At 38.6% G+C, this 13,726-nt stretch overlaps 1 pseudogene; it reads right to left on the minus strand.

Annotated features, from left to right (window-relative positions):
• Nucleotides 1-12,609: 12,609 nt before the first annotated feature.
• Nucleotides 12,610-13,431, minus strand: LOC102875357 (annotated as a pseudogene).
• Between the last annotated feature and the right edge of the window lie 295 nt (nt 13,432-13,726).

Here is a 13,726-nt window from a genome sequence, read left to right on the forward strand (position 1 = left end):
TCTTCTGCAGCTAGTTTCAAGTCCTTTCATTATCAGCAAACAAGGTTCTTCCAATAGTGCAACACAGGCTTTTTTGTGAGTCTTGCTCCAATCCTGATGCTTCACTCTTGGAAGGATACTTTAATTTCTTAAAAATAATCTATTTCCGCTATTATTGTTGTGTTCCATTGAGTCAGAACCAACCCATAGCTGATCCTCTGCCAGGTGTTCAGAGACAGTGAATCACACAGGAGGAGACTGTCTATGCTTCTCTCACAGAGCAACTGGTCGATTCAAATCACACACCTACAGGATTACAGCACAGCTTTCTTATCACTAGGCCACCAGAACCTTGAATATTTATTTACACTTGAATATATAAATACAAGTTGTTGTAGTTGTGAACCATAGAGTCAGAACCAACCAATAGTTGACCCTCCGGCAGGTTTTCAGAGGCAGTTAATCACACAGGAGGAGAATACCCATCCTTCTCCCATGGAGCAGCTGGTGGAATGGAAACACATACCTTCAGGATTGCAGGACAGCTTCTTGTCACTAGGCCAGAAGAGCAAGAGATATTTTCCATTTTATGTCCTTTCAAGTCAGTCTATACTTGTTACCTGTTATTTTCTCTGATGATGTGTGGCAAAATTCCAAAAATAGGCAGTATATGTGTAATGGATACTACCAATACTGTCTTTTTAAATCACATGCTCCCTACACACACATACACATACACCGACACACTGAGGACAAAGATCTAGAGTTATTCTATGTAGTCAAATGCTCCTAATCGTAACTAAATAAATCAAGGGTGAAGATTAGATCCAAGCTGGTCCAATCAGATTTGCTGTCTCAGAATTCTATAATTGAAAGCAGAAATGTTAGACATCTGGTGGTTCCTTGACTTGGAAGTGGTATAAACCAAGAATTAGGCAGTTGTGCCTGGCTCAAAGAACAGAAGAAAGACAGCAGAGGCTAGAGACCATATAAGACTTGGAGGGCTTTAAGACTTGAAGGGCTTAGATTAACCAAGAACCATCAACATTCCTCACTCAGATGACATTTCTGTTCTAGTCAAAGTTCAGTGAAACTTTTAAAAAATCATCTCTATTGAGACATAATTAATATTATTTATAATTTATATTCATTTTATTTTATTAATTTATTAATTTAATTTATATTAAATAACACTCTTACAAAATGTACAATTTTTTTAAAAAAATATTCAAAATCGTACAACCACAATTAATTTTAAAACATTTTATTACACCAAAGAAAACAATTTTTCACACATCAGCCATCATTCTTCATTTCCTCCAAATACCTTCCAGCCGTAGAAAATCATTAATTTACTTTTAGTGTTTGTACATCTGTGTATTCAGAGTATTTCCTTTATAAGAAATCATACAATAAATGGTGTTTTGTTACTGTTTTCTTTCAATTAGCATAATGCTGTCAAGATTTATCCATATTGTACTTGTGTCGGTACTTCATTCTTTTTTGATTGATAAATATCATGTAATTGTATATGGGGAGCTCTGGTGGCCTGGAGGTAAGAATCTGTGCTGCAATCCTGAAGAGCCACTGTTCAAAGCCACCAGCTGCTCCATGGGAGAAGGACAGGCAATCTTCTCCTGTGTGAAACCTCACTGGAGGTCAGCTATGGGTCAGTTCTGACTCAATGGTACACAACAACAACAACAATTGTACATAAAACATCTTAATTGGGGAAGTTATCTCTTTTCTGGTAATTGTGAATAATGCTGTTATGAATATTCATGTACAAATTTTTAAGTATATATGCTTCCTTTTGTTTGGCACATACCTAGAGTTAAAGAGTTTAAAAGTAAAAATGGCACTTTGAGCATTAAGACTCACCTGAATCAGCCATTATATTTTCTGTTCCCTCATTTGCACACAAAATCTTGACAATAAATAAGAAAGACTAAAGAGGAATTGATACACTTGAATTGTAGCATTTGGCCAAAAATAATAGATACATATTGAATGGGTTGCCAAAAGACAAATCTGTCTTAGAAATAGTACAGCCTGTATACTCCTTAGAAGTGAGAAAAGCCAGATTTTGCATCACATAGTTTAGTCACTTTATCAAGAGGAAAAATATATCATGTTTAATAGAGGGTCAATGAAACGGAGGGAAATTCTCAATGGGTTAGATTGGCACAGTAGCTGCAAAATGAAGTCAACAACAATTGCTAAGATGGTGCAGGACTGGGCAATGTTTTGCTTTATTGTATAGATAGGGTCACTATGAGGTAGAATTGGCTCATAGGTACCTAACAACAGCAAGCAGTGGAGAAGACGACCCTCAATGACATGGACTGACATAGTGGCTACAATAATGAGGCTCACACACACCGATGGTGCCGTGAACTGGCCGTGCTTTGTCCCAAGGTATTCAGGGGCATTACGTGTTGGAGCCAACTCATCCATGCCTAGCAACTACAACAGCAATATCTCTTGAGGTTTTTCTGCATATGAGCATAAAGAGACATAAGTCAGGATACTTACCACAGTATCATTCACAGTATGTAAAGGGAAAAAAACACCTTGAAACCACCTAAATGCCATCAAGAGGAAACTAAAAATAAAATGTAGCATCATTATTAAGTGGAATCATTCACAGATATGACAAATTAGATTGACAGGTGTTAGTAAAGACAAATCTGAAAACATCAATGCTGAACAATGAAAGAAAGATACAGAAATATACTGTAAAATAAATGTTGTAACCGTACAGATTTTTGTCAACACACGTAACTATCCTTTGGTGTAAAATTAACCTGAAGTTAATGAAATGTAAGCTTCAAGCTGGGCCCCTTACTTGCCTGGGTCCCCTTCTAAGGCTGTAGAACGAGCTTGGGCAATGTTTCATGCATTTTAATGGCTTTGTGTAGAATGTATTAGAATATTTTCACTTCAACTGGTTATAAGCAGTTGCCTCTTTTCACACAACTTCACATCTGTCTTCCTTCCCTTTTTTTCCAGTAATATTGGAGTGATTATGGATACTTTTCAGATCTTGTTAAGAGGAAGGGAAGTTGGGGATACAGTTATTTAGTTATGTTGGACTGTACACAGTCAGGTACTTTAATACTTGTTCCCAGGCAGGCATGGCTGCTAGAAGCTCTCTTAATACTATGATGCTAACCAACACAGCTTGAGGTCAAGCCTCAAAGGTGTAGCGTCAAAGTTGATGATAAAAACATGTCCTATAGCTCCAGGAAGGCACTGTTAGAAATGTGGAAATGATTGAAAGAAGCAAAGTGTGCAGTGTATGGAATCAGAAACTGGTTTGTGGAAATTATCAGCATTTAAAATGATAAATGGGAAATTAGTTTTCTGTTGACGCCTCCCCCAAGTTTGTTCCTGTTAGGATGGCACTGCAGAGTATACCGCAAAATGCGATGTTTTTGTCAGGTGTCATCTAGTTGATGTCAACTCACGATGCTCCTACAAACAACAGATTGACAGCTTGCCTAATGCTGTGCCATCCTTATACTACCTGCCATGCTCAAGGCCATTGCTGCACTCACTGTACTGCTCTGGTTGGACGTCTGCCCCCCTTCACTTACCCTCTGCTTTTTTAAGCACAACACAATGAAGCATATATAAATATAAATACAATACACTGGTATTCTTTCCTTTTTTTTTAACCACATGTTGGCTCTGCTATTTACATGGATATATTTAAAGCATATACTAATATGAATGTATAAAATCATCTCCCAAATCGGTTTCCTTTTCTTTTGAGGGAAGTTGTGATAAAGAGAATTTATCATAACCCCTGTGCCTGCAAGGCAAAAATCCTCTAGGAGTCCTAAGAAAAAAGCACAATGAACATTTCTACATGCAAAGTACTATCCTTCAGGTATTTCAATTATTAAAAGGAAAAAGCAAATTTTGATCAACTATGCTTAGAAATACTAAATTGTCTTTCCATTTGGATTATCTCAATAACAGAATTATCTTGCTAAGAATTTAGGGGAAATTTTTACAGATACTTTCACAAATTAAAAATAGTTTTTAAGAGGTAATTTAGATTGTTATATTAAAAATTATATTATTAAGTTATTGTATGTTAAATAAGTATGCAAACAATTTCTAAAAACAATAGAGAAAAGGATATAACAAAAGTGTGTTGAACACTTAAGCAAAAGCAATCTTACTTCATTTTTACAATATTTGTGAGTTTTAAAATTTATAATTTGTTTTAAAATAATAATTTGTTGTCTCATAAATATTTACTTTAGAAGGCTATCAAAATTTTATAAACTTTAGGTGCATGAATCTGGACCTGCCACTGCATACTACATAGTACTTAGGCATGCTTTATGTATATTAAAAGCTGAAAGCATTCATGAGAAGTATCCAGAGTAACTATTTCAATTTCCTTGACAATGCAGAGAAAGGTGTAAATAGTGGCATGTTATTTCTCCTGTGTTCACAAGATTTACATCATAAGCCATTGGAATCCCTGCAGTGTGGTGTGGACAAATGTCACACTGAATCTGAGACCTAGTCTCACTAATACAACTAATTCTGAAGATATAGCTGGGAAAAAGATTTGCTTCATTCTGTAAAATTATACCTCGCTTCTATTTTTATAAAATAGGTATAGCTAAATTAAGTGTGATCATAAGAGGCTTTGTACATTATAAAACACTATAAAATGTTATTATACCATATGCAAAATGACAATCGATAGGCAAATAATATCAATCATACTATCTAGCTTTCATACTATCTAGCTCACTACACGATATTCTTTACTATATCTTATAGTTATTTACCTTATTTCATATTCCCCAATAAGCCAATGTTGTTGTCATTGTTAGGTGCCAATGAGTGAAGTAGGACTCATAACAACCCTATGAACAATGTATCTGAACCCTGTCCTATCCTGTGCCATCCTCCGCACCTCTGACTCATTTGAACTCATCAACTCATCTATGTCAATACATCTTATTAAAGGTCTTCCTCTCTCTTGCTGATACTTCACCTTTCCAAGCATGATGTTTCTTTTCAAAGAAAGATCCCTCCTCACAACATGCCCAAAGTATGTGAGATGAAGCTTTCCTATCCTTGCCTCTTACAAGCTCACCAGCTGCACTTTCTCTGAGACATATTTATTCTTTTGGCAATTCATGGGATATTTACTGAGTACTCTTCTCTGATACCACAACTCAAAGTTGGTATCAGTTGTTCTTCTATGCTCCTTATTCATTGTCTGGCTTTAGATGCATAGCAAGTGATTTAAAAGACCACGGTTTGGATCTGGCACACTTAGTCTTCAAACTGACATCATTATTCCTTAATCCTTTGAAGAAGTCCTTGATAGCAGACTTTCCTAATGCAAAATACTTTTGATTTCTTGACCACTGATATAAGGATTATTGGTTGTAGATCCAAATAAGGTTAAATACTTGATAATTTCAACCTTTTCTCCATCTATCATGATACTGTATATCAGCCCAGTGGTGAGGATTTTTGTCTTCTTGATCTGAGATGTAATCCATATTGAGAGAGCTCTGATGGCCTAGTAGTAAGAAACTGCACTACAATCCTGAAGGCATTAGTTCAAATCCACCAGCTTCTTTATGGGAGAAAGATGGGCAATCTCTTGTGTGATTAACTGCCTCTGAAAACCCACTGAAAGGTCAGCTATGGGTTGGTTCTGACTTGATGGTGCTCAACAATGATCCATATTGAAGGCTAAAGTCTGATTTTCTGCAGCAATGACTTCAAGTCCACATCACTTTCATAAATCAAAGTTGTACATGATGCCACTGTTGTAGAATGGGACTGTCCTTGGGGTTGGGGAGAGACTGAGTAAGATGGGTTCAATAATGTATACTGCACTGAAACAGAGGAGGGAGAAAACCGTTTAAAAGAGAGATATAACTAGGTATTTCTGTCATCACAGGAGACTAGAGCGAGGGCTACATGGTGGAGGGGACCTGGGGGAGGGTTTGTAAAACAATGAAAGAATCTTTTCTTTTACTTTTCCATAATTTTTGGACTCATGTACTTATAACTTGTTAGTCAAATTTGTGTCTTCTAGGCTGCAACACCCCCATGATACATCTTCAAGGATATGAACATGTACGGCCAAGCACAATCAATAAGAGTGCATCTAAATTCCAAAATCAATCTCCATAATAGTCTATGTGTTTCCTACTGCCAAAGGGGCCCTTTAGAGTAGTGAGAGAAGATCTTCACCCTGAAACCCACAGCGTCCCTTTTCAGCAGGAAGTAGCTAAGAGAATACGCCATCCCCTTTTCCTTATGACTCAGGGTGAAGTCTCTCTCAGGGAGGAGTGATAGGGAATGGCAAAGGACACACTGACAAAGAAGATTAATCAGAACTGGCTTTGACAAGCACTGTGGCATTTGGACAAGAACAAACTGGGAGGAGGGTAGAAAGAATAGTGCAACAATGAATGAGTGGAAGCCCAAAATCTCTGTAAATGTTTATGAAAATTAATAAAATATAATTATAGAAAAAAAAAACAAAGTTGTGTCATCTGTACAACACAAGTTGTTGATGAGTATTCCTCCAATCCCAATGCCACACACTCCTTCATAAAGTCCAGGTTCTTGAGTTATTTATTCAGCATACAGATTGACTATGTATGGAGAAAGATATAGCTTTGACTCACACTTTAAACCATGTTACCTTGCGCTGTTCAGAGAACAACTTCTTGGTCTGGGTACAGGTTTCATATAAGCATAACGAAGTGTTCTGGAATTCCCATTTTTCTCAATGGTAGACATAATTTGTTCACTCAGTCTCTATGAGGTGTAGCTGAGTCAACAACTAGCAATAGCATCTTAAATAAAAAGTGGCACATCTGATATGTAAAATGTAGCTGTAATTATACCTGCTACATAGGATCATAGTTATAATTTTTCTTTAAGTCAATAAGGAAGACCTGCTACATAGGATCATAGTTATAATTTTTCTTTAAGTCAATAAGGAAGTTTGATATGTATGCTCAAATCCATTGTCACAGTTATGGTATTACGCCATCTCTTTTGTATTCTTCCTCTTTCACTGACCCTGTATTTCTGCAAGCATGATGTCATTTTCTAAGGACTGATCCTTCCTGAAAACATACCCAAAAGTATGTGAGATGAAGTTTTACCTTCAGTTTCACTTAAAGGGCACCATGGCTACACTTTCTTCAACATGGTCTAATTTGTCCTTTTGGCATCATGGGATAGTCAGTACTCTTTTTCAACACCACAACTCAAATAATTAAGGTCCAGAAGTTAATAAGGGAGTAGAATGACTTTCATAGTTCACCAAAAAATGAACAGGCCAGGATTATGTTATGTTGTAGAGAGAGGAGTTATTGAATGAATGTACATTTTTTTCAGTAGTTATTATATTATATATATTCTATATATGTCATTTTCTAATCTCAGTCTGAATTTTGAGGATCAGTTATAATTACATATATATAAAGTCTCAATTCCTCATGTGACTTTCAATCCAGATTTTAAACTTCTTTTTTTCAGATTTTGTTTTATTAATTTTTATGAACATTTACAGAGATTTTGGATTTCCACTCATTCATTGTTGCAATTTTCTCCCTGCCCACACCCACCCCCTGGCCAGTTTGCTCTTCTCTTTGAAAAGTAAAAGAAAAACTCTTTCATTGGTATCCAATCCCTCCCCGCTTCTGAGTACATCCACTCTGCAGCCTTCATCCTGGACTCTTGTCATAACCGTAATACCTAATCATATATCGCTTCCAAACTGTTCTCTCCCTCATCTGTTTCAATGAAGTATACATAATTTATCCAATTTTTCTCAGTCTCACCCCCACCCTGATGTCAGTCCCGTTCTACAACAGTGGCATTATGCAGTATTTGTCCTTTCATATCAAAACTCAGTATTAGCAAAATGAGATGGACTGGCATGGGACATTTTGAGTCAGAGGATCATATGATTTACTATGCTGGAAATGAAGAGGTGAGGGAAAGTGGGGTTGCTTTCATAGTTAAAAAGGTCATTTCTAGATCCATCTTGAAATACAATGTTGTGAGTGACAGTAATATCCATACTCATACAAGGAAGTTCAGTGAATACCACCATTATTCAAATATATACACCAACAACCAGAGTCAAAGAGGAAGAAATAGAAGATTTCTACCAACTTTTGCTGTCAGAGATTGATTAAACATGCAATCAAGATGTAGTAATAACAATGAGTGACTGGATGCAAAAGTTGGGAATAGAGAAGAAGGTTCAGCAGTTGGAAAACATGGCCTTGGTGACAGAAATGAAGCTGGATATAGAATAATAGAATTTTGCACAATCAATGACTTATTCAATGCAAATACATTTTATAAGAAACACAAAATCAGCCTATACACATGGCTATACTCATGGTATTGAAGATACCATGGACTGCAAGGAGAACAAACAAGTTCATCCTAGAGAGGATGAAGCCAGGCTCCTCCTTGGAGGCAAGGATTTTGAAGCTCTGTCTGACATACTTTGGGCATGTCACAAGGTGGGATCAGTCCTTGGAGAGGGACATCATGATTGGGAAGGTGGAGGGACAGCACAGGAGAGAAAGACCCTCGATGAGGTGGATTGAATAAGTCACTAGGTAATGGGGATAGGTGTGTCAGAGACAGTAAGATTTTCAAGGGATAAATCAGGGTTTAGGGATTTTGTACATAGGGTCTCTATGAGTCACAGGAGACTCAACAGCACATAACAACAACAATGCACTATTCAAGTCAGAGGCTTCATTTGGGATTTTCTATGAGATTTGATATTACCTCATGCATAAAATGCCACAACTTTAAAAATAAAATTAAAAAATAAAAAGCCACCACTAGAAAGTGTTAGTACTATGCAAAGGAACTCTGGCAGTCTGTATGTAACTGTAAGGAACTGTGCTGCCCACACAAAGGCAGGCAGTTCGAATCCACCAGCTGCTATGCAGGAAAAAATGGACAATTTCCTGTGCAATTTACACACTCTGAAAACCTGCTGGAGAGTCAGCTCTGCGTTGGTTCCAATTTGATGGCATGTAACTAAATAAAAGTGCCATGGAACATACATTTCCATTAAGTATCGTATGTGCAATAATTGAATAGAAATAAGAACTGTGTAAAATATTTAAATTTAGTTAATAGTGTAAAATAAGAGCTATGCACTAAAAAGTGAGGATAGGAAAAGACCATTAGGACCTACTTTACAGTGGTCACAGATCCTATCTGAACTAAGTAATAAAATAATGCTGTCTATACTGCCCTCAAGTCAGCCCCCCAACTCATGATGCCGTCACACGAAAATAATGAAAGAAACACTACACAGTCCTGTATCATCTCCACAGAACATACACAGATTGGGTCACTGTGGTCCACAGGCTTTCACTGACTAATTTTCAGAAGTAAATTGCTAAGTCTTTCTTCCTAGTCTGTCTGATTCTTGGGAAAACTCCAATAAACCTTGATCAGCACCGTAACAACCCACAGGCCTCTGCTGACAGACAGGTGGTGGCTTCCATAGCTCAGGAATGAAACTCAGGCTTCACACTGAAAACAAGCGTCCTGCTACTGAGCTACCAGTACCTCAGGATAAAACACCAAGCCTTGAAAGCAAAGAGGCACTTACAGAGAACTCCAAAATAAAGTCAAGTGGGTAGATATTTAGATGGGATCTCTGAAGAGATGAAAACTGAAGAAAAAGAAAAATTTACCAGACCATATTTTTGGTGCACTTTCACCTTGATGGCTCTAAACAGAGCATTGGTAGCCAAGTGGTAAAAAGCTGGGCTGCAATCTCAAAGGCATGTGACTCAAATCCACCAGCTGCCCTGCAGGAGAAAGAGGGTCAGTCTCTTCTCTTGCCTCTGAAAACGTGCTGGAGAATCAGCTATGGGTCAGTTCTAACTTCATATCACACAACAACAATAAATCAGTCCAAAGTCAGCAGCTTCATCACCAGGCACTTCAGTCAGGCACAGGAGCTTGGAAAGACCACATTCTAGCTACAGACAGGTGAGAGGGGCAATCTTTGGTGAAGCAAATGGAAGAAAAAGTTGGACAGAACATTTCCTGCTGGAATGTACTGGAGCATTCAGTTCAGCCACAGGCTCCTGGTGATGGAACTTTAGTTGCTGAACATGAAGATAATTTCAGCACCCTACAATTATGTGCCTAATTAAAATTAAGAAATTAGAACACAGTTAAAAGGAATAATATTTTGCTCACAGCTAATTTCATTAAAGTATTAATGAACAGGACTCATTTTATGGCCAGAGGGCATCCACTTTCTACCGAGTACTTCCATGCTTGCTAATTTATTCATGCATGAAAAACAATCCAATGAGAAATGAGGGAGCTGAGAACTGCTGGTCCTAATTAAAATATTTAAAACACCATGTCTCTTTTCTCCCATCTAGCCAAATACCTAACTTGAGCCAGCATGGTGCCAATTAACATGGAAAAAGCAAACACAAACACCCATGGTTTCTGATTAAAGCGCACATTATCGTATCATGCAATATATTGTTCAGCACATGTATGTAAATGTTTAATTAACCCATGTCTGAATCCCTGCAACATTCAAAAATCGATACTTTAATCCCTAAACAAGTGGCAATCTGTGTAGGTGAGACACTTACTATTTATGACTGTGTTTCATTAAAACTTCATTTGAAGCGGTGTATACCAGACACACCAAGGGGTTACTTAAGGAAAAGAGCAAGAAGGAGAGGTTTGGTTTGGCAGACTTGTCTTCAGGTGGTATTGAGATTGTTAGTTGCCAAAGCCTTGAGAAGGAAACCAGGTTAGCCTTAGGTGATAGGAATTTTTCATTAAAATGTAAGAGAAAGTCTGGATATAAACCCATTTGTCTGCCTGGACAGCAATGACAAATAACAACACACACACCCCTTTCTGTTTGTTAACTTTGTTAAAAGACACCTGTCTATTCAAACAAACTGGAGACGTCAGCACCAATTGGAGAGAAATGTCTGAAACTGTGAGAATTTGAATTTGAAAACCTTCCAAGTATTTGTTGCAACTTCATCCATTCATTAAGAACAATCATAAAATGACAATTAACATTTTCATAGCAACTACAGCTTACAATGGGTTCAAACATAGCAACATGCGGGAGAATGGCAGAGAACTAGGCAATGTTTCATTCTGTTACATGTAAGTTCACCCCAGTGGGAGCCAAACTTGAAGACAAACACCACCGCAATTCACAAGCAACTTTCACTCCCACCGTCTCTGTGTTAATAATCCTGTGAGGTAGACAGAGCAAAATAAATCAAGGCTGAGAGAGGGAAAGTGACTTGGGAAGTTGCACAGCACAGCTGGAACCAGAACTTGAACTCATACCTCCTTTACATCCAAAATCATTCCACCACTTCATTGATTTACACACACTGATTTTAATTCTATGTTTACATACAGGAAACCAAGTCTCAAAGAAATCTAATTATTACTATTTAGCAGCTAAAAATAAATACTTTGTTTTTGTGGGAAGGTAAGGATGAAGAGATCTGAAACTATCTTCCCTCTTCCTGCCTTTTCTCATTGTTTTTAAACAACTGCATTGATGGAATTTTAGATTAATACCTTAGAAATCGTTTTGCCCAGCGGTTTTCACAGTATGTGTAACAACAGGTTCCTTCCTTTCTTCAAAGATAGTCTTTCATGAAACACAGTTACTGACACAGGTAAGAACCAAGCATTCTGATGGAGCAGGTATATCTCACGCTACAAGATGACAGCCAAGGAGCTACCATTGAACCCACTGTTTGAAACCACTGCACTCATCAAAGTCTTCCATGAACAAGAAATTGAGATTACAAGGAAAAATGTAAAATAAGGATTTCTACAACATTAGGCACAGACCTGGAATATGATTGCATTACTTGTCACAATCTGTCCTGTGCCTTTCCCATATCTTTCATGGAATTAACCAAGACATGATCAACTACTTACCAAAAGGCTGGAGGTTCGAGTACACCCACAGGTGCTTTGGAAGAAAACTCTCTGGCATACAGTTCTAATCTGTTGCACTCGAGGCTGAGTTGTGGGGGACTCAGTGACACTGGTTTTGCTTTACCTAGAAAGTGAAATAAATAAAAGAGGGATTGGTCAGGCAAAATTACTAGTAACAACACAGAAAGCTATGGCCTTAAAACGTGCTAGGCTGGTGAACAAAGCAGAAGATGAGATCAAGAGAGAAGGTTTAACAGGAACTAGTCTCTGACTCCATAACTCTTTGTTTCACTTCTTGTCCATTTCAGATTTGTCATCTGAAATGGTAACATAATTGTTTTTAACAACTCAGAAGAAAATTAATTAATATTGCATTACAAAAGGACTTCATCATGTTAATTCAATAAATTTGTTGTCTCTTTTTTTTTTTTTAAAGAGGAAAAGGTGCTCTATTTTGACCTGCAAAGACAATACTTTTTCATTGAGAAATTGCCAGTAATTTCCTTGAGAAATGGACAGTTGACCCAGGCAGCCTGAGAGAAATCAGGGAACTTCTAGTGTCAAGATGGCAGAGTTGGTAGTGCTATTCTTCAGAGCAGTGAAGTCCATGTCTGCCTCGCCTCAATCTGCCAGGGCCAAGTTCGTAGACTGTAGCCGTTCTGTCTCCTGACTTGACGTTCTGCTCCACTATGTCGCATTCAGCTAAAAGCGTCTGAATCTTTGTCACCAAGCTCTTCCTTTTTAATCTACTGTCTTTGAAATTCTCTGGCAGAATCAGTGTGTCAATTTCTTCTAAAATCTTCATAAACTGCTCAATTGTTGCTTTCACTCTTCTATCAAGTTTGCAGAGAGCTTCAACTTGCATTTCCTTGGCCAGAAAACCCTGCTGGATTCCAGCAAAATCTTATTCAACTCTTCAAGTTGGTTGGCTATCTTCTCCACAGCTTTTTCCAAAATTCTCAACTTCTTTAATTCAACCTCTTCCTCTGATCTGTCCTTTTTCCCAATTAGCATGACCCGACATCTATTTTGTATTCCAAGTGCTGACAAGGGCTGTTCCATATCCTTTCGAGATTTTCCCTTAAATATGAGTTTATGAGAAGACACTGGAACTCCTATGGCTTCTTCAACAAGCTGGGTCAAGTCTTGGACAAGTGGTTCACCAGTGCCCTGCTGCGGGCTAACGTTAATGTCATACTTCTCGTTGCTGTGAGTGATGGTCACCAGGATCCCAGTCGTCGCTATGTCCTCGCTTTCGGACGCTTCTCCATATGGGACCACATCTCCATCCCGAACCAGGTCCCCGTCCGGAACCAGGTCCTCGTCTGGGACCAGAGTCTCATCCGGGACCACGCCTTCGTCCAGGACCACGGCCAAGCTCCGAGCTCCCTCCTGGCTCCCAGTCATCTCCTCGCTCCATGCCACCTCCTCGCTGCGAGCCATCTGCTGCTTCTGAGCCATCTCCTCACTCCTGCACTCGCGGGTTGGGACTCTGGTCTTCACCCAGCGGCAGGGCCTCGGGTGGATCGGTCATGTCCTTGTTTTGAACGGAAGGCAGCTGGGCCTGGGACGGCTTACGGTTGGCGGGGGTTTCGACCTGATGCAGCTCATGGTCGGCTGAGGTTCGGACCTGGCCGGGCTTACAGTCGGTCAGAGTTTGTATCTGGCGCGGTTTACAATCAATTAGAGTTCGGACTTGGCACAGCTTAGGGTCGGACCTGGCGCGGCTGACGGTCGG

Source organism: Elephantulus edwardii, unplaced genomic scaffold (assembly GCF_000299155.1).
Source record: "Elephantulus edwardii isolate Elephantulus edwardi_28Jun2011 unplaced genomic scaffold, EleEdw1.0 scaffold00264, whole genome shotgun sequence".
NCBI classification, from domain to species: Eukaryota; Metazoa; Chordata; class Mammalia; order Macroscelidea; family Macroscelididae; genus Elephantulus; species Elephantulus edwardii.